The following is a 21,936-nucleotide window of genomic DNA, read 5'->3' on the forward strand; positions in this document are numbered from 1 at the left end:
GTTCTATATTCTCATAAATGAAAAAATAAGTCAAAGTTTGGAAAGTACTCCACTGTGTGAGGTGACTAATCACTTTATATCCGCCTAAATTACCTGTTCCTAGCAGTGAATAAGCAATAGCTGTAGCCTGTAAACCTTTTATTTAATTATTTATCTAATCTTGTCTTTTGAAATTTAATATCTTCAAAAAGCAACACGAACGTTTCAGTGTTTATGTGAAATCTTAGACCTAATAAACTATACCTACAAAAGAGTATTTTCACTAATATCCTAAGTGAGTAGGAATCTGGGTAGCTTATATTATTTTTGTATTAATTTTTTAAGGCTTTTGCTTATCCTGTGTCTATCCTTCTGCACGATGAAGAACGTACATTGAATAGCTAGTCCTCCTAGATTGTAATAAGACAATTTAAAAAAGAGTTCAGAGTTCCTCAGGAAAACGTTCTGACAATAATTCCGAGCTCAAAATTATGAAAACATCGAACAAATATACTGATGAGAGAGATGCACAAGTCATTACTTTGTACTATTTTCGCAATGTCAAGACTAGAATTAACATCAGAACGTTTCCTTAACAAAAAACACACACAGAATATGCCTAGAATTAACATCAGAACGTTTCCTTAACAAAAAACACACACAGAATATGCCCGTCACCGTCCGGTAATAATATGAAATCACCACTCACTGCACACTCACTGCGCCTAATCTTGTAGAAAGACGAACACCATGAGGATGCGAGTCACTTGAAAAAAATATATACCGAGGAATTTGTTCCCATACAATGCTATCCAATATTTGACCTACCTTTTAACACCAATAATATTGCACATGCATCAACTAACATATTTATTTAACTGCTTTAATAATTAATTGCAATCAATGATGACAGGTAAAGGCTGTGTATTGCAATTTCATGCATGTTTCTAAATATTCTACTCTTCGTTGAAGGTGGAGCAACACTCAACACATGTTACAGCAAAACTTTAAACCTATTACGCACGAATGATTACTAACCTTGAATGGGATAAAAAACAGACCAAGTTTACCCATTGGTTTGTAACAATGTGAGGACAAACAGAGTAACACGTGCCTGGCGGGGCCCGGGGCAGCGGACGGGGCGAGGCGGCGCACTAGCAACAGCGGCGGCCGACGCAGCCAGTGTGGGGATGGATGCCGTGACGTCACCGCTGGATATTGTAATGCCCCCTGGACGTATACTGAATGTATCCTGAGGGGGAGCTAGTCCGGTATACCTTCAGTATACGTAGCAGGAGGCACTACCGTCTAGAAGGGATGCTGCTGTTCCATGTCTCTCCTCTCCTCTTCTCGGGTGCTGCGGGTTGCCCGTCCTTGTGGGGTGAGATTTGCCCTCGGTACCTGCCCTCAGCTGCTGCCCTACCACTGAACCACACACACAGGCCAGCAGGGGGCTAGGGACAGGAGAACCCTACATTCAACAAGCTACACAACCCATCGCACTCGCTACTCTGCCCATCCGGCGTCCTGGGTCCCCCCAACGCTGCGACCCACGAGGCGCAGACCACACTGGTCTCGGGGGCTTGTGACTAGCAGCCTTGGATACCGCTCCTCTAGAAAGCAGGATGTTCCCCTTACCCCAAGACCTATAACTACATGTCATACAATATCTAAATTAATATGCTTTAATATTTTCATCACATAAGCTGCAATAAAAACGGCAACATACTGCAGACAAAAAAAGCCTAGTGTCAATATTTTCTTGACAAACTAGTAAGAAATATCTCTCAACACCTTTTATACATAACATACGTATTGGAAAGCTAATAGGGCTACAATAAGGTGCATAACTAACGAGCGAGAATGGGAGGCTGACGCAAAGGGGGAGGGGAGGCCAATAGCTGCTCAGCCTTGATATATGAACGCGTCATAAAGTGGTTTGGAGGTGGCGGAGGGGAGGGGCGCGGAGGGGGAGGTATGAGGTGATAATGAGCTTCTCCGTCTACCTGAGAGAGGCTCCAGGTAATCCTACACTGTCTCTCCACTCGCCTCCAGGAAAGAGAAGTTGAGGGACCTCAGCGTGAGCCCCTAAGTGTTAGGCGCTGGTATTGCGTAAGGAGGGAGTGGAGGGCGGCGTCGGGGCGTCCCTCGCGCCCTCTACTCACGGCCTGATCGAAGGGCGACAGATACGCTGAGGGACGAGGGACACTGATTAAGACATTAACTCCACCCCTAACCATTGTAAGTCTTTCTACCCCTTTGTTTACTCTCTCTCTCTCTCTCTCTCTCTCTCTCTCTCTCTCTCTCTCAATACTACTCTATCCTATACATAAATCATTCGCAAACACCTCCACTACCTAACTGAGATCCGTAAGGGTAAAAGGTAATATCATCATCTACTCGGCTCCATGGCCAATCTAGACTAATTAATGAGTGGAGGGGACCAGTGGTATTTAATTAAAGGTAAATAATAAGACTGACACAAGTACCCAACAAAACGATATGGCCTGGTGGCACGCACTGGCTATATACTACAAATAGGTGACATCAATACGTTTATCAGGATTATGGAACACGTGCTTCTAATCAATAAAAAAATGTGGACTACTGAATTTATTTAAGCTGATAGTGTTGATGCCTAAATAAATGAGGCCTTATTAAAGAACCCAGTACAATGAACATCGATGGAAGGCTAATGAGGATGATCTGTAAGGGCTAGAAAAAAATAGCATCATTATGAGTACTATAAATCCATATTAGTAAGCTGATATAATATGACTTAAGGGTTAGGTCTGCTAGGCAATAAAAATAAGGCATAGTAGAAGCGAGAGTAGTAGTTATCAAATGCTAATTATACAAATATGGTAAACATTGACAACAAAAAACGGGAAGAAAACCAATAATAAAGGTACCACAGATGCAAAAGGTAAGAGTAGCAATAGGTAAGGGATGTCGAGTATAAAGAAGAGGCATTCAACTAACTACACAGCAGACAGGTAGAGCACACCCACGCGCCAAAAAGCTTACATTACCTTAACTTTCTCTCGAGTCTTTCTCTTTCAGCTTTCCTTCCCTCCTCCACTTTTTCTTCCACCACTCCACAGCCACACCACCTCCACCACCAAGCCCCACCACCAGCTCCTTACCATGCACCTTCAGCGGAAACAACACCAGGAGGCAAACCAGACCAGCTCCACCTCGCCCATCCATCAGGTCCTCCTCGCACGTCCACCGGGGGTCATCTGGCACTCCCTCATTACCACTGCCGCCCTTACGATGTGGCCCGGGGCGTCTTAAGCTCACTGAAATGCATAATTACAAAAAAGCTTCAATGATCGTACACGTAAGATCTGCCAGATAGCTAAGATAAACATTAATAGGGGAGAGCAAACCTTTACCTACACACCTCACCTACCCTGATGCACTTAGATAGTACATGAGGCAGTGAAGTATGATGCATAGAGAGCACGTAGCCTCCAGACAGACATATATGGAAGGCAGAGATACGGAGAGAGTACAGACAGGTAAACATCGTACATCAGTGGCCCGCAGCTGTGACCGAGGAGGGTTGAACGATAACCATCAAAAAGCTGAACCTCCAGTACCGCCCGTCACTCCTCTCCCAGCCAGACCGAGTGATCAATAGGAAACATAATATCCTGCAGGCGTGGGACTCGTTATTGGTCTCCTACGGCTACCTGTATTCACCGTGCATTAACCTGGCCTAGATGTGAGGGTTGGGAAGTAGCTGGCATGTTCCGGTTAACTAATGGATGTTATTCGATTCCTGGGGTGGAGTTTAAGAATGGAACAAAATGGAGAGGAGAGAAAATGGGGAAGCAAAGTGAGAAATGACGATAATGGGAGGGACTATTATAAATTGGAATAATGCAAGGAGCCTAAATAGGGTGTGCTGTCAGGCCTGCAGGGGTGGAGTGAGGGCGGAAAATCGCGCGTCTCAAAGAAAACGACGCTCTCAAACCATTTCGTTCATCAGGGGACCGTTACGTTGTGGTTTACTGAGCTGCCCCTTGTTTCACCTGCTCTGGATCAGTCCTGGGCCTTATTTAGCTGCCCCAGGCGACCCCCCCAGCTAGATGGATCACTAATGAACAGTCTGAGTCCACAAAAATACGGAAATGGTCCAGCGTGACACAAAGATCATTAATATGAATAAAATTAGTCGTGAGAGGAAAATGGTGGTGGTGGACAATAAAATGACGAATTCAGGTGGGCAAAGCAACGCGCCCCAGCACACACGGACGGCAAAACACACGAGGCAAACACATGGAAATCCCTTCAGTAAAATTCGAAGTCAATATTGAATAACAAAAGTATAGAAAATGATGTCTAAATTACATAGGTAAGATAAATCAGTGCCTTGAAAGTAAAATGGCGGAAGTGGTGCCCAGCTGCTCCCTGCTTCAGCCAATAGCAAAAGGAGGTGAACACTCTGAAGCAGTTTGTTACATGTCCGTTCAAATATATGAACTTATCAAGAAAACTAAAATATCAGATAGTTGAAAATATCCTGTAAAGTTGATATGGCGCTACAAAACAAAACTGGCTGTACAGGAGGGCGATAGGAGTAATATAGAACAATAGCAAAATATAAAACGAAAATAGCAGTTGCATGAATACGAGAAAACATTGCTTGTGAACGCCTAATTACCTCACCAGAGCGGAAAACAATCAAAAAGTAGCAACTCCGGAAAGAAATTCTTACACGAAAATAATTGGGAGCCATAAACAATACGATGTTTGAGACAGTGTCGACGTTTAAAATAGAAAATGATCGTGTGTGTGTGTGTGTGTGTGTGTGTGTGTGTGTGTGTGTGTGTGTGTAAGAAGGCCAAAAGGAGAAAGATGGACAGAAATATACCAAGAGAAAGGAAAAGGGGCAAAGGGGAAGGCTGTGACGGAGAGAGAGATAGGAGGACGGGGGGCTGGGAGGGAGCAGGATGTGGGGCGCAAGAGAGGCTGAGGGAGAGGGGGAGCCATGGACGAGGAGGGAGAAATGGTGAATGGAGGGGAGAAAACCAAGTCATACGAAGGGAGAAAAGGAGCCCATGGTGGTGGAGGGATAAGGAAGGCAAGAAGAGAAGATACGGATGAAGGAAGAAAGATAATATAAAGATCGGAGAGGCAGGAGAGATGTGAACACGGCTTATAAGGAGGCAGGGGAAGAAGGAAAGGAGGGGGAAGGGAAAGCGAGAAAGGGGGAGTCCGAAGAAAGACCTGACTATTAGGGGGCAGTGGTGGTTGGGTGCGCTCGCCCGCCCTCCCGCCAGACAGAAACAGCGCCGTCCATTGCGGTTACGAGGAATAATTTGTACAGTTTTAGACGCGTCCATGAAGTACGCCGAAGAGCCCAGCGTAGATCTTTACTGCCTGCTAGACCGAGGCTGCCAAGTTCGGTCCTGTTCTGAACGCAGGCAAAGAGGAGTAAAGTGGAAGAGGGAGATGAGGAGAGGATGAAGAGAGAAGATAGAAGAGAAAGAGAGACATAGAAGTTGATGACAGTGAGAGAAGAAGGGAAGGAAGTAGACAATAGAAAATGGGTGTACTTGAAATGATTGTAATGAAGAAAATTGGAAAGAGAAAAGATTGATGTTAGAAAAGAGTATATAGGCAGAGAGGTAGAGAGGAGGGGGGAGAAAGGAATTAATGAGAGAGAGAGAGAGAGAGAGAGAGAGAGAGAGAGAGAGAGAGAGAGAGAGAGAGAGAGAGAGAGAGAGAGAGAGAGAGAGAGAGAGAGAGAGAGAGAGAGAGAGAGAGAGAGAGAGAGAGAGAGAGAGAGAGAGAGAGAGAGAGAGAGAGAGAGAGAGAGAGAGAGAGAGAGGGGGGGGGGAAAGAAGTACGCTATAGAAATTGTAAAAGTTTGAGGGAAAAGTTGGCAAGGAGAATGCTAGGAAGACAAGTGGCGAAGTGAGTTCAATTATAGGTGAGCAAAGAATTCTTGGTGGGAGAAATGAAAAGGCGAGAAGAAAGTAGATTAGAAAGGAAGGTGGAAAAGTAGGGAAAGTAAGTTAGGTGAGAGTTAATGAAGTGAAAACAGGTGAGTCGAGGAGGCAGCTGGAGTGAGGAAAGAATGGGAGAGGGGAGGTGGAGGGCCAAGAAAAGTAAGTGAGGGGAAAGCATGTGCAGTGAGACCTCGTGCCAACAGGAAAAACAGGGAAGTGGAACATGAAGATTTAGTGTAGCAGAGAGAGGAGAGGAAACACGCGAATGGGAATAAAATCAAAGCAGCAGATGGGGTTCCTCGGGCCAGCCATAAGCGACATAAGGAAGAAACACACTAATTGGGATAGGAATGGGTGCACGGTAAACACAGGTGGTCAGGATTAGCTACAGAGGATTAACAAATAAGATGATAGATAAAAAGTAAATGTATTTTCTTGAAGAGGATGTTAAATAAATAAAAAATAATCCAGCTATATTCACCTTTAATGATTATAATATCGTTACCTCTGGATAATATACGAGGTGACCATTACGTAGGACTCCTTAGCCAGATAAGCTTATAATCTGCTGAAGGGAAAACAAAAACAAGAGACCAGAAAATCGACCAAGAAAATGAAGGGAAAAAAATCAGTCGAATCCATCTTCATGATAAAAAACATCGTTACAATACACACACACAAAAAGGTAGTCACAATGTCCCAAATCACAAAGATGACTGACAACGAGATGCGAGGGAAAACAAACACACTAAAGCGGAAGATGAAAAAAAAACAATTATACAGGTGGGCGAACCTAGTTAAATAATACTAAAAAAAATAATAACGGTCCACTTACACCCAAAGTTAGCAAACAAGTGAACATCAACACATTCTTCACACGAGGAGCAGGATCCTTTCGCTCCCCCCACACACCCACCCACGGGGAATGTGGGGCATAAATAAGGGTTTTACGGCTCTCTTATATAGTTATGGGTCAGTAAAGTGCTTAGAACCACCGGGAGAGTTAGAGGATCACGAGCAATAAAGTGGCCACAGAGTGTGTTATTGTGGCGGTGGTCAGTGTGTGTGTGTGTGTGTGTGTGTGTGTGTGTGTGTGTGTGTGTGTGTGTGTGTGTGTGTGTGTGTGTGTGTGTGTGTGTGTGTGTGTGTGTGTGTGTGTGTGTGTGTGTGTGTGTGTGTGTGTGTGTGTGTGTGTGTGTGTGTGTGTGTTGTGTGTGTGTGTGTGTGTTGTGTGTGCTGTGTGTGCTGTGTGTGTTGTGTTGTGTTGTGTTGTGTTTTGCTGTGTTTTGCTGTGTTGTGCTGTGCTGTGCTGTGATATGCTATGCTGTGCTGTGTTGTGTTGGTTTGGTAAGATATCGTGTAGCCTGTTATGGAGGGCTTGATATATGATGTAAAGGGATATAAAATGAGGAGATGTGTAGCGAAGGAACGTATGGTATAGAGTGATAGTACTTCGAAACTAACATATTACTATCTTCAAATACACTTCACACAATACTCAGCCTCACAGCCCCCCACTTCACCCCCCAAACACACACCAGATACCAATACATCAACAGGAGCAATTAATAAAAGTCTGAGGCCCATCCATCGCCCCTCGCTGTTCCTCTCCTTTCCCAACCACATCCCCGCACGACTCCCCCGCCAGTGACCGCAACATATCAGTGCTCCCTCCAGCCATAGACCGCCACTGAGCCATCCACTCAAGCCAGTTAGTCCCCTCATCCGCCCATCCTGCCTAATTGAACCCTTCTCGCCTCCTTTCAGCCCGTAGTCTCCCCTTTACGAAGAGTCCTCCCTCCCTGGCAGTAGGTCTTGGTAGGATGCTGGTACTTTCTTTTTTCTTAACTTTTCTTTGTACTTATTTGAATGGCAGTTTTTGTGATATTATTAAAACAGCATTTTCGAATAATTTAGATCAGGATTACTACCTTAATCTGTCTTCCTAGAGTCTGTGTAGCTAGAATGCTGTTATTTTTATTTTTTCAGCTCTTCTTTGTACGTATTTGAATTGCACGTTTTGTAATATTAATAAAAGATTGCATTTTTCATATATTTTAGGTCAGCATTTCTACCTTAACCTGTCTTCATTTATGTGTACGTACTAAATCCACTCACCCAGTTGCTCTTCCTGTCCCTCCTCTCACTTTCGATCTCTAACCTTTAAGCCACTTCCACCTTATTTTTACTGTCAGTTTTAAGTAGTCCATCGAGCCAACCACTTCACGTCCATCCCTTACTTTGTCTCCAACAGCAGAATATACAGTGAGCGCATCCACACGCGATAACGTATCTGAGGTCACTGCAAGACTGGCCGTAAAAGGGGCGAGAAGACACTTGTAAATTCAGTAGATAAGAGAGATTAGTTCACCAGATGCAGCTTTACGTCCTGATGAGCGGGATAAAGCGTCGTCTCTCCCTTGATGAGGTTAAGAGCGAGGCTGTGGACAGTGTGACTTGGGAAGGAATTGATGACAGAGATAATGAGATGAAGACAAATTTCAAGGAAGAGAAGAGTGATGACGTGATGAATATGGACACCAGGATGAAGAGTTATGCCTTGATGTACGAGGAAGAAGATAAAACAGTAGAAAATGGAGAGTGAGGCTGAGGACAGAATGACTTGGGAAGGGATTGATGACAGAGATAAGTACTATGGACTTTAGACAAATTTAAGGGTTCCAGAGAAGTGATATGATGAGTAGAAATGCAAAGATGAAGATTTATGGTCTGATGTAGGAGGAAAAAGATAAAACAATAATGGGTGAGGTTGAGGATATAGTGACTTAGGAAAGGATTGATGACAGAGATTATGGAGTTAAGATAAATTTCAAAAGGAAAGGGATGAATATTGACACCAGGATGAAGATTTATACCTTGATGGAGGAGGAAAAAGATAAAACAATAGGGAAAGGAGATTGAGGTTGAGGACAGAGTGACTTGGGAAGGGATTGATGATTTAGATAATGGGCTGGAGACAAATTTAAAGGGTTCTAGAGAAGTGATGATGTGATGAATTTGGATGCAAGGATGATGATTTATGACTTGATATAGGAGGAAGAAGATAAACAATGATGAGGAAGAATGAACTAGAAAACATAAATTAGCAAAAGGAAAAAAAAAGTCACTGAAATTATCTACAGCTCATAAATATCTTGACTCCTAATTATGGAATCCTTAAACGGTGTCTCTAATTGGATAAAATCACCGAGGAAACACACACAAAAAAAGCAGATCTCAAAAGTTTAAGCAAGACTAACAAACCCCTGATTAAGGATAATAGGGAATAACTTTCAACTTCATTTGAGGTCTTCCATTCGTCTCGGTCTGAACAGAACAAAACACGGTCGTTAGTCTTCCGGTGCCTCACCTACACGACACCCGAACAATACTTTATTAGCGGATCAAAGAATGCGTAAGTGAACACCAACGTATATCCAAGTGAACCTTAAGAATGAGAACAATCTGAATACAGCAAATTAGGAAGCGGGGGCGGGGCCGGTGACGAAAAAAAAAATGAATAGCTGAGAAATATATAAAGCTAACCAAGAAAAATCGATACTCCAATAACTTCAACGTGTGACATTTTAACGATCCCAACACTAAATCAGAGAAATAAAGGGCAAAGGGCGGACCAAAGGCGGGGAGAGAAGGGGGCCATGCAGTCCGGGGAGGGCAAGGAACGCACGGACGCACGCACGGATACATGGGGCCATCGCAGCCAAACCTGTTCCTGGGGCAGCCGGGGGGCCATTCCCTTATTGTTACTCCGTCCTCTCCTCGCCTCCGCGCTTCTGCCTTCCCGTCACTTGCTGGTCCCCGATTTAGAATGTTCATGACTCCTATGCTTTATTTTGTTTGTTTGTCTGAGTTTCAACAAGACGCTTTTTTTGATTATCGATTGTACAGTTTGACTTTTACATTATTTTTTTTTTACAGCAAAGGAGACAGCTCAAGGGTTAAAAAAAGGAAAACAATAATGAAAAAAAAAAGCCCGCTACTTACTGCCCTTATTTGGTTTATTATTGTTCAAGAAAATCGTATACCACATTAAGATGCATACTTTACAACACTGTGTCGACTTACAATTACGTTATTAATTTAAGTACCTAATATCCTATGTCTAACTAAAGTAAGTACCCATGTCTAACAAAAAATAACTGTATTTACTATTATCTTAAAAAAAAGAATCTCTCTCTCTCTCTCTCTCTCTCTCTCTCTCTCTCTCTCTCTCTCTCTCTCTCTCTCTCTCTCTCTCTCTCTCTCTCTCTCTCTCTCTCTCTCTCTCTCTCTCTCTCTCGCTATTTTCTACCACTGCAAAAATTACTTCTTTGGATTATCGGTTGGACAGTGTTCCGATTTTTTTTATATATATTTCTCTCTCTCTCTCTCTCTCTCTCTCTCTCTCTCTCTCTCTCTCTCTCTCTCTCTCTCTCTCTCTCTCTCTCTCTCTCTCTCTCTCTCTCTCTCCTGCTGTTTTCTGCTACTGCAAAAATCGGATTCAAAGTAAACAGGATCGTCAGTTTGTCATTCCTCCCGCAAAATTTATCATCGTCTGCGCTTACTTTGCTTACTTGCGTTTGTTTGTCCGTCTTTCCCCTCGCCTCGCACGCCCCTTTCCCCACCTTCAGCCCTGTGACTTAAACACGCTCGTAAAACTTTTATAACTCTCCTCGCGGCCTCGGAGACACTTTGCTTGTTCAGGTGATCTTTTTTTAGTTTTGTATTTGCTTGCCAGTCGTCGGGAGGGGCGAGGGGGAGATTTACCAATACCAACAGGGCGGGAGTGGCTGATGCGGGCTTGGCTTGGTTCTTCTACATCCGTCTGAGTCCAAATACCTCAGTGCAACGACATGGTAATGGGGTCAAGTCTTTCACGCAGGTATAAACTTCTGCTTTTTTTTAGGTTACAGGACATTGATAGTATTTTGCTTTTTAGCTTCAAATGTTTAATAAAATGAACTGATCATGCGCCTTATAATTATGTAGGCTACAGTAACCTAGACCCCATTTAGTTTGATTGTTAAGGATTTCGTCATCGTTCATCCGGTCGAGAAACAACGATAACTGCTCCGTACGTGCTTGAAGAGACTGAGGAAGGTTTTTCGGGGCTCCAGTCACTGAGGCAAGGAATAGATCGGCCTGAACGGAGAAGAGTTTCCTACAATACTGAATGCACACAACACATTTGGGCAGGGCGTGTGTCTTCTTGAAGCGCTTACGTTACTCTGAAAGTCCAACGGATGCGCTGGACTGAAGAAATGAACTAGGTTAACAGCTTTTTGTGGGGACGGGTATTGTGAAGGAGATGCTGCGGCAAGAACATCCTTAATCAAACAGGACTGGCGGGACTGAAACACACCTGCTTGACGGGCACTAAAGGTGTGGTGTGCTAAACGGGCTTCATATTATTTATGTATATTGCTTCATTTATTTCATCTTTAACTGTGTAAAATGTTATAATCCAGTGCCGAGTAGTTAAGAGAAGGAAAACTGAAAACGACAATGACGCAAGACATACAAAGGAAAATATTTAACGAACAGAACTTTTTAAGGCTCACTGGCTGGAGGGAACAAACACAGCACAATGAACATTTAACATTTAGCAAACACAACTTTTTAAGGCTCACTGGCTGGAGGGAACAAACACAACACAAGGAACATTTAACATTTAGCCAACACAACTTTTAAGGGTCACTGGCTGGAGGGAACAAACACAGCACAATGAACATTTAACATTTAGCCAACACAACTTTTTGAAGGGTTACTGGTTGAAGGGAACAAACACAACACAATGAACATTTAACATTTAGCCAACACAACTTTTTAAGGCTCACTGGCTGGAGGGAACAAACACAACACAAGGAACATTTAACATTTAACCAACACAACTTTTTAAGGCTCACTGGCTGGAGGGAACAAACACAACACAAGGAACATTTAACATTTAACCAACACAACTTTTTAAGGCTCACTGGCTGGAGGGAACAAACACAACACAAGGAACATTTAACATTTAACCAGCACAACTTTTTAAGGCTGAATGGCTGGAGGGAACAAACACAACACAAGGAACATTTAACATTTAACCAGCACAACTTTTTAAGGCTGAATGGCTGGAGGGAACGGACACAACACAAAGAACATCACGAACGAACCCACCCACATCGAAACCCATCACTCTCCTCCAAAGCCTATCTTATTACATCAATCAGGGCCAGATCTTTTTCGATACCGAGACTTCGCCGAACATTGGAAGCGCCGCCGCCGCCTGCCTCGCCAACCCGCACCTGGGCATCGTTGGGCGTCGCCTCAGGCCAAAGACGCACCATCCGCCTCTCTCGCACGCCCGCAAGCTTGAATCCCAGACGCGGGGCCGACCCGTAATTACCTTTATTCCGACTTACATGTTCAATTTCGCGACGTTAGTCAAGCATTATGTACTAAGCCAAGCCTGTGATCACTGCCTAACGGACATGATAAGTCAATACGCACGAACCCAATGGTCAGGGAGAGCATTGGAGCCCTACCACCACCACCACCACCACCACTATACCAGTACCACCACTTCCTCTTCTTCATCTTCATCTTCATCTTCTCCTTCTTTTTCTTTATCAGATCCCTACCGCTACCACCACCAATCCTTCTTCTTCTCCTTCTCCTTCTTCTCTTTCTTCTAGTTCTGCTTCTTCTTCATCGGGTCCCTATCATCACCAATTATTCTTCTTATTATTTTTCTCCTGTTTTTTCTTCATCTACTTCTTCATCTTCATCTTCATCTTCATCTTCATCTTCATCTTCATCTTCATCTTCATCTTCATCTTCATCTTCATCTTCATCTTCTTCTACCTCCTCCTCCTCCTCCTCCTCCTCCTCCTCCCCCAACAGCTGCCAATCTACCCAGCTCAACAAAACCAGTTTCTTTCGTTCTTACTCTCTCGATTTTCGATCACTAAGCTTGCCACGTAACATCTTCCTATATTTCTTTTCTTAATCCCTTTTTTTCCCCTTTCTGACGTTGCTATTTCTCTGCTTCAGTAGCTTAGAACATCTCTTCGCACTGTCATCACACGTACGGAGGTTCTGCGTGTCTGCCAGCCTTCAATTTTCTTCTTCCCCCCCCCAAAAAAAAAAGAAGGAAAAAGGGGTGGGGCATGGAAAATGGCGTGTCCTGTCAAGGTTCAGTTTATATACAGCCAACAAAGGTGACCTGCAAATGTTTCTTGTGTGACTCACTGTGGGAGACCGCAAGAGCACGTGAGATGTCGGGTGCAGAGGTGGTGGTGAAAGTGGTGAGTGGTGGAGGATATGGTGCATGGTCCATGGTGGTGGTGTTGGGGATGGCGCATTGGTGGTGGTGGTGGTAGTGTATGGGGGTGCAGCACGCCACAAGAATAACACTGAAACCGAATCACGGATAATTGCAACATAGGGAAAAATACCCGCAGACCTTGATCTCTTGCGTCCCCATCTGGCCGCCGTTAAGTGACAGGTACGGAGCCGGAATACTCTTTCGCCGATAATGTGGATTAGTTTCCGAAGAAAACCCCCATAACTGCTACGGCGCGCGAGGGTCGGTGAAATAAGGGCTGGAAGGGGACGCGGCAACATAAGGGAGAACGAGGGAAGGAAAAACGATGAATGGAAGGGGAAGGAGAAAACACGAGAGAACGAGAAGGGGAGGCGAGGAAAGAGGGCACAAAGGACTCGCAAACTTCAGCCCACTCGCTCTCTTTCCGTCTCTCTCCCTCTCTTTCTCTCTCTCGGTCAGGATTGTTATCTAAAAGTCTGATCGAGTGACACAATTAACATGTAAACTACGCAGAGGACACCCCGCACATGGCCTCTTTGCAGTCTGCCCCACTCAAGGCGCGGCCCATAAAGAGCGCCGCGGCAAGTTTAGAGGCGGGGTTCGAACTGAGGACAAGCAGCGTCGGGCAGGTAACACACTATCACCGCCGCTTCATATTTCTTGATGACGCTCTTGATTAGCCAAAGATCCCCGTTGAGGAACCTGATCGCGCTTCAGTGTGGTCCGTGATGGAAAAGACTGTCCCTTCCTTTCTGCCGTTCTCTTCCCTTCCCTGCGACCCTCCGGTTTCCTCTTTCCCTCGCACTATTTCAGCTTCGAGACAAAAGCGGCGCCCCAGCGATAAACTTACATAATTCCGCTCCTTCCATCAGCTTATCTGCATAATTCTATTCTCCCGAAACTGTTGCACTCGTATAGTCCATTTCATCCTCCGGTACCTTCCCCGGCCCCTCAGTGCCGGGGAAAGGGGCGGCGCAGGCTCATTCTTCTCCCCTTTCCCTGACTCTCATCTTGCATCCCCTGCACTCACTAAATCTTCTCCCCTGCCGGCTGCTCCTCCTTGAAATAGACGACCGTTAGTGTCTCTCTGATGCGCTGCTTCTGCCCACCGCCGTCCTACAAACACCATTTTCCCTTACACGTCCTTGAAACACATTGTCCGCCCTCTTCCATGCAATTCTGTCCCGTCAGCATGGCCGTAAAGTGCCTTCCCTCACCATCCCTTCCTTCTGTCCTCGTTAAGATTCTTCGGGCGGCATCGCATTACCTTCCACCGGCTTCCTGTTTTAATTCTTGTCCTTCTTCTTTACGCTCCCAAAGGAAAGAGTCTCCGGGGTCCCAGATGCGTCCAAACAGTCCCCCGTCCTTCTCCTCCCCCCTCGCGGCTCTGTATCCCCCCCAGTCATCCCAAGTGCACTGTCAGCCCGTCACGCATACCCAGTCCATCACGCCCCTCCACCCTTCTTCCTCCTCCTCCGTCTCCTCCGCCATATTTATTCCCCCAGGCACGGATGGTTCTTCTCCTCCCTCCCTACCTCCTCCTTTACCCTCACCCTCCCGTCCTCCTCCCTCCCCCTTTCCCATTCCCTCTTCCCCCCTGCTCCCTTTCCTGCTCCTCCTCCTCCTCCTCTGCCCCCTTCCCCAACACGTACGTCCTCACATGATACGGTTTCGCTCCTTTCTTCCTGCCCTTTTTTTTTCCTTTTGGTTCCCTCGTTCCCTCCCTTTATCCTTTCTTTCTTCTACCGCATCTGTTCCTCCATCTTCTTTTCCTCCTCCTCCTTCTCCTCCTCCTCCTCCTTTCTCTCTCCTCCATGACGGCCCAAACGGATTATGGCCTCAACAGTAACATTATCTCTCATTGCTCTATTATAGAAAACCTCAGATGTCTTCTTTTATGTGAGCGTGTGCGTGTGTGTATTAACGAAAGAAAAAAAAACCAGACACACAAAAAGACAGAGGGACAGAGAACCACACAGACAAACACGGACAAAAAAGACACGAAGGCAAACAGACAGAACCTAGAGACACGTGGAAGACAAGGAGTAAGAAGATGGAGGGAAAGAAGAGAGAAAGAGATGGAATTAAGGGGGGAGAAAGACAGAGACCAACAGACAAACACAGACCAAAAAAGAAAACACCAAGACAAACAAACAGAAAATAGAAAAACGTGGAAAACTTGGGGTGAAGAAGATGGAGGATGGAGGGAAAGAAGAGAGAGAGAGAGAGAGAGTGAGTTAAGGGTGGGAGAGAGGAAGTTCAAGGGGATGTCAGCCGTCAGCGGGAGTCAGCAACCATTAGCGTTAGTGAGGCACCGACGAACTCCATTGTCAGCTGACGTTTACGAGCTACTGGGAGGAGAGCGTCCCTTCGACAGGTAAATATTTATGAGGGCGAAGGTTTGCTGTTGGGGTAATTTACGTTGTGCGAAAAGAGCGAGGCCATTAAGCTTTTATTTCGTCGTTTGCGGTGGTCTTCCTCTCCTTCCCCGACCCTGAGGAACGCTGAGGCTGAGGCAACACACTCCACTGACACGAGGTCGAGGCGGCAGCTCCCCTTCTACCCCCCTCTGACACGCTTTTCCTGGTCGTGTCTTGCTTTTATCTGCCTATTGGGGAAAGTGGTTGTTCTTTCTTCCTCGCCTAACAGCTCCGGGTACAATGACGGGTAATTGTTTAAGTGGCACCTTGTGGGCGTGGGTGTACCGGTAAACGTCTGGCACAGGGCTAATGGGGGGCACGGGGCACGGCAAAGTAACGAAATATGGCTGTTGCTTGGTTACCCTTGTTGTTTGGCACTCACCTCTGACTGCTATGATTTTTTCTCCGCTGCTACTTCTTACAACTGCAATGTGATGAAAAAGAGTATTGTCCTGTTTATTATTGAATTGGATCCTCTCTTTCGGCCACCTCTTTTGATTCTTTTTTGTAGGAGCAGCGAGTAGCGGGCTTTTTTTTACAGTTTCTTTTTTTTGTGCCCTTGAGCTGTCTCCTTTGTTGTGAAAAAAAAAAGAAAAGAAAAAAACCCGCCATCAGTGTAAGAAATTCCCAGCTAGCGAAGACTACACGCTAGAACGTTAATGAGTGAGTGTCCGAGATAACGTTTACCGGCTTAACTGAAATAATATAGAGGGAGGTCACGTTCTTAAAAGCGGAAAATACATAATCATCCTCCGTAGAAAAATAAGCTTACGTAACACAATATATAAAAACGATAAGAAACGTGACTTCGACCAACGGAGAAACCGGAATTTGTAATTAGGCAGTACTCTCTCTCTCTCTCTCTCTCTCTCTCTCTCTCTCTCTCTCTCTCTCTCTCTCTCTCTCTCTCTCTCTCTCTCGACACTTATTCATATCCGTTCTCATTTTCTCTTTTTTTTTTTGCACACACACACACACACACACACACACACACACACACACACACACACACACACACACACACACACACACACACACGCACACACTCACCACCCTCACCCCAACACTCACACTCCCCCCTTCCCCCACTCACCCCCCCCCACACACACCTTGCATGTTCCGCTGGGTTAATGAGTCGACACACCTGACTCATCCACGAGGTCAGTGATATCCCTCGTCCAGTGACCCTCCCTCCCTCCCCACGCCTCCCCCTTCATGCCCACCAGGTAAGGAAGATGCAGGTAGTCAACTGTACTTTGTGGTCGAGCTGGTTCTTTCCTTCTTTCAGCCTTATACACACATACAGACACACATGCATACACACACATACTCCCTCTCTCTCTTCCTCTCTGTCTTCGTAGTTCCAAACACTTACACAAGCTCCCTTAATGGAACCAAAAGTAATCATTTCTCCGGTTTCTCTGCGATCCGCGTTTGCCGGCATGAATTAAGCAGTAAACCCTCTGAGACATCGCCCGAACCCAGTAATACGCCGCGATCGAACGTCGGATTTAAGGGTCTGCGTTTGATCGCTAATAGAACGCGTCGAGTCTATATGGGAAGCGAGTTTTTTTCCTCTCCTCCCCTTCAGCTTGAATACTAATAAGGATAATCCGAGTCTAATTTTCTTCAACTAATATTGAGATACGGAACAAGGGAGCTGAGTGTCTTAAGCTGAGCCCTGGAGGAGTGAGGGTGAGTGAGGACGAGGACTAAAGAAGAGGAGAGAAGAAGAGATCCCTCGCCAATATCGTTTAATTTTTACTCCTTAGGATCTTAATTCTCTCCCCAGCGGGTACACTGGCTATTAGAGATCTTAAAGTTATCTACAATACGGCGGCAATGAGGGTTAACGTATTGCGCGGTGGAGAGTCGAGACGATAACTTTTATTTGCCTCTCATGGGTCATAGATGGACGGGGAGGTGAAGATGAAGGAAGGGAAGGAAAGGAGAAGGAACAAGGAGGACGATACGGGCAGCGAAAGACGGAAGAAGGAAAGGAGGGAGGAAAGCTAAGGAGAAAACAAGGGAAAGACAAGGGCAAAGAAAGACGGAGGGAGGAAGGGAGGGAGGGAGAAAAGCTTAGGAGAAAAAAACAAAGGAGACGACATAGACAGAGAAAGATGAAGGAAGGAAGGAAGGGAAGGAGAAAAACAAAGGGACGACACTGAGCAGAAAAAGACAAAGGAAGGAAGGAGGTAGGAAGGTAGAAAAGCAAGGGAGCAAAAAAGAGAGAGAGAGAGAGAGAGAGAGAGAGAGAGAGAGAGAGAGAGAGAGAGAGAGAGAGAGAGAGAGAGAGAGAGAGAGAGAGAGAGAGAGAGAGAGAGAGAGAGAGAGAGAGAGAGAGAGAGAGAGAGAGAGAGAGAGAGAGAGAGAGAGAGAGAGAGAGAGAGAGAGAGAGAGAGAGAGAGAGAGAGAGAGAATGATAATGAAAGAAAAAGCACGAACGTTTCACAAGAGCCGAGAACCAGGCATTACGGAGCGCTGGCCGGTGGTTGGTGGTCAACGTGTTACCGTATACACCTTAAATTACCGTGACCAGAAACACTGCAATTGGCTACTTTCCGTGCTACTCAAGGCTCCTGCTCGTGTGGTAGTGGCCGGGCGTGCTACGTGCTCCCCTACCTTGCACGGCCGGCAGGTGTGAGGGGGCAGGTGAATAGGTAGGTGTACGTGCGTGGACTCGATAGGTAGGAGCTCAGGGGAACGGCAACAGAGGGTCATAGTGAAGGTTCGAGGGAGTAAAATGGGCGATGAGGAGTACGTGGAAGGAGAAAATGGAGTAAGAAAAAGCGATACGTGATTCAGTGAACGTGCCAGCCGGTTCATAACGTGGACTTACATAACGCTACGTGGGCAGGAGAGTCTCATAAGAATAGAACTGGAGCCAAAAATAAAAACCTGTCCACATATATCAAACTCGGGCTAAAAAAAAATAATAAAGTGGAAAAATCGTCAGAAACTTCACAAGACCATTTTCTCCGCGAGCCGCAGAGACTAATCCCCTGAGCTCACGCCATCGCCCCATAGAAAGCATTACATAAGAAGAGAGAGACCAAAAAAACAAGAAGTGAATGGTGGTGTTTTCTACTTCCCGTCTATTTAAAGTTTACTCATTCGGGGGAGGGAGGGAGGGAGAGAGGGACGGTAGAGGAGGATGAGGGGGACGAGGCGGATGACGGGGAGGCAGGAGAGGAGGGAGAGAGGTACAGGAAATGCATCAATATCAGAACGCAGGGACATAAGCTCGAATTTAACGTCGGGCAAAGAGCATGAGCCCCCCAGCTTTGCATGTATTCAATAACGCCGGTCCGGGCCGAATGCGCCGATTCCATTTGTAATATTGCCGCGTTTGGAGCATAACTAACACTATGCAAATACTAATTGGCGCCGAATAACTCTGCAAATAACTTTCATTTCCATCCCAACGGCCGTAGTAGATACATTTCCCTAGAATGCCTATGAATGTATGTGTGTGTGTGTGGGGAGGGGGGGGTATGTGTGTGTCTGTGTGTGTGTGTGTGTGTGTGTGTGTGTGTGTGTGTGTGTGTGTGTGTGTGTGTGTGTGTGTAACCTCCTAAACTGGCCCTGTATGTGGGATGCGTGTCCTCCCCCCCCCCCCCCCAACACACACACACACACTCAACCACACTCTCGCAACCACACACAAAAGAAAAAAAACACGCCGGCAACCGCCCCCCCCCCCCCCTCACACACACACAGCAAGTTCACAACACCACAGTACAGCCATCGATCACAATGTCCTCCTTTTCACCCCTGCAAAAACATAACCCTTCCACCTCCTTCCCCGCTTTCCCCTGTCAATCAGAGAATCTCCCAAGAAAACGGTCTGGGGGAGTTGTTTACGCTTAGTACGGAGGAGCTGCAGGCAAGAGATTATTATGAGTCAGTCAGGCGGGCGTAGGCACAGCTAGGTAGGCCCGGGCAGCGAGTCTCGTCTCTTTAACCAAGGCAGCGGATTAGTAGGATGAAAGGTCTTACATGCACACCCTCTCCTCCGTCCCTTATTAGTCAACTCGTCCCGGTCTCTCTAACCTCTGAATCCATGTCCGTTTTTGGCTATTCACTTCCCTCAGTACGACTCTTGGACACACAGAAAGGTTGGGATGGTCAAGAAAGATAGGGGTGGTAAGGAAAGAATAGTAACAGAGAAGAGAAGGTAGACGACGAAGAAGTAACGGATAAGAAAGAGAAGGAACAAAGTGGGGAAAGGCAAATAAGAAGGTTTGGAGTTGAGTAAGGTAAGGAAGGAGTAATATGCAAAGAAAAAGGAAAAGGAAGGAAGAAAAGAAAATTGAGAAGGAACAGAGAAGAGAAAAACTATGAGGAAGTGGGGAGGAGCAAGGGGAAGAGGAAGAAGGAAGAGAGGGAAGCTGGGGAGGGAGGGAACAGTGGGGAGGGGCAGGGGGAGCGGAAGGAGGAAGAGAGGGAAGCTGGGGAGGGAGGGAACAGTGGGGAGGAGCAGGGGGAGCGGAAGGAGGAAGAGAGGAAGTTACAGGAAAACAAACAGTCGTTGTATTTTGTCCGTGGAGGCTCCAGCCCAGATTTTAGAAAAGAAATATCACAAACAGATATTAGGCATCAGCAGCGCGGAGGGGAAGGAAGAGAAGCAGGAGGAGGAGGAGGAAAAGAGGAAAAAGAGGAAGACTGTGCAGGGGTAGACGGGGAGGAGGAGAAGGAAGAGGAAGAGGAGTTGGAAGAGGTGTGAATGAGTAGACGGGAAGGAGGAAGAGTAGGAGAAGGAAACTGAAGAGGAGAGGAGAAGGAGGAGACAAGGAAGAGGAAAAGGAGGTGGAAGATGTGTGAATGGCTATACGGGGAGGAGGAAGACGGGAAGAAGAAGGAAACTGAAGAGGAGAGGAAGAGGAGAAGAGAAGGAAGAGCAAAAGGAGGTGGAAGATGGGTATATGGGAGGAGGAAGAGAGGAAGAAGGAAAATGAAGAGGAGAAGAGAAGGAGGAAAGGAGGAGAAAGACGAGTGAGCTGGAGAAGAACCTAAGGAACAGTAAGAGTAAGAGGGGAAGACTAAAAGGAAGAGGAAGAGGATAAGTAGGAAGAAGAAAGAGAGTTAGGAGGAGAAGGAAGAGCAGGAAAGGAGAAAGAAAAGTAGGAGGAAGAGAAGGGAGACAGAAGGAGGAGAAATCTGACCACCACCACCACCACCAGACGGGCTTCACCTCACTACAATGGCCTTCTTATCATCACCTCACACTTCCCAGCCAAGGCCTCTCGAGTCACCTTATTTTCCACGTCATCAACCAGACCAACCATCCGAACTCATCTAAAAATTACCCCCACACATCACTTCTAACTTTGATGCTTGTGTAAACGGTGTGGGAAGGTCGGATGAGGAGGGGAGGATGAGGGGGAAGGGAAAAGAGGAGGAAGGAAGGAAGGAAGGAAGGAAGGAAGGAAGGAAGGAAGACATATATTAGGAAGGGAGGGATAAGGAAAGGTGGATGAGGGGGAAGGGAAAAGAGGAGCAAGGGAGGAAGGAAGACACATATTAGGAGGGGAAGGATAAGGAAAGGTGGATGAAGGGGAAGAGAAAAGAGGAGGAAGGAAGGAGGGAAGGAAGGCACATATAAGGAAGGGAGGATAAGGAAAGGTGGATGAGGGGGAAGGGAGAAGAGGAGGAAGGAAGAAACACATACAAGGGAGGGAAGGATATGGAAGGGAGGATGAAGGGGAAGAGAAAAGAGAAGGAAGGAAGAGACATACATGGGAGGGAGAGAGGGATAAGAAAGGGTGAGGAGTATAAACATCGGCCATATGTAAACGGTGCGGGGTCGGTTGAGGAAGAGTATATGAAGGGGAGGAGAAAAGAGGAAGGAAAGAAGAGACACGCTAGGGAGGAGAAAATAAGGAAGGGAGGGAGGGATAGGAAGGGTGAGAGTAGGAGTAGCAACATCGGGCACACCAGCAGAAGCCACACACCAGTTGTTGACATGAGTTGTCTCGACGGTGAGCAATAAAGAAAACAAAACTCACATTACCTCGCCTTATTGCCTTCCGCGGAGGACTCGGGGCTGGGCAAACAGTGCTGCTGACTCGCTGACGTGCTGGCTGACATTAGGGCACTAGTGTTATGCGCCGCGTCAGCCTCCCTCCCCTCCGTCCTGCTGCAAAGAAAAAGGAGACACACTTGATATCGGTGAACGTAAAATGCAAAGAAAGTCAAACCAAATACAAAACATAATGCAAACTATCTTTTACTCCTATAGAATCAGACGTCACTTGTT

At 46.1% G+C, this 21,936-nt stretch overlaps 1 long non-coding RNA gene across 1 annotated transcript; it reads right to left on the reverse strand.

The window, feature by feature from the left end:
- Positions 1 to 414: 414 nt before the first annotated feature.
- Positions 415 to 21,818, reverse strand: LOC127008931 (uncharacterized). Its single transcript, XR_007761467.1, has 3 exons — positions 21,691 to 21,818; positions 3,126 to 3,281; positions 415 to 2,170 (listed from the first exon to the last, which is right to left on the reverse strand). It is a non-coding gene; the product is annotated as an uncharacterized LOC127008931 (long non-coding RNA).
- Positions 21,819 to 21,936: the final 118 nt, after the last annotated feature.

Source organism: Eriocheir sinensis, chromosome 39, assembly GCF_024679095.1.
Source record: "Eriocheir sinensis breed Jianghai 21 chromosome 39, ASM2467909v1, whole genome shotgun sequence".
NCBI lineage: Eukaryota > Metazoa > Arthropoda > Malacostraca > Decapoda > Varunidae > Eriocheir > Eriocheir sinensis.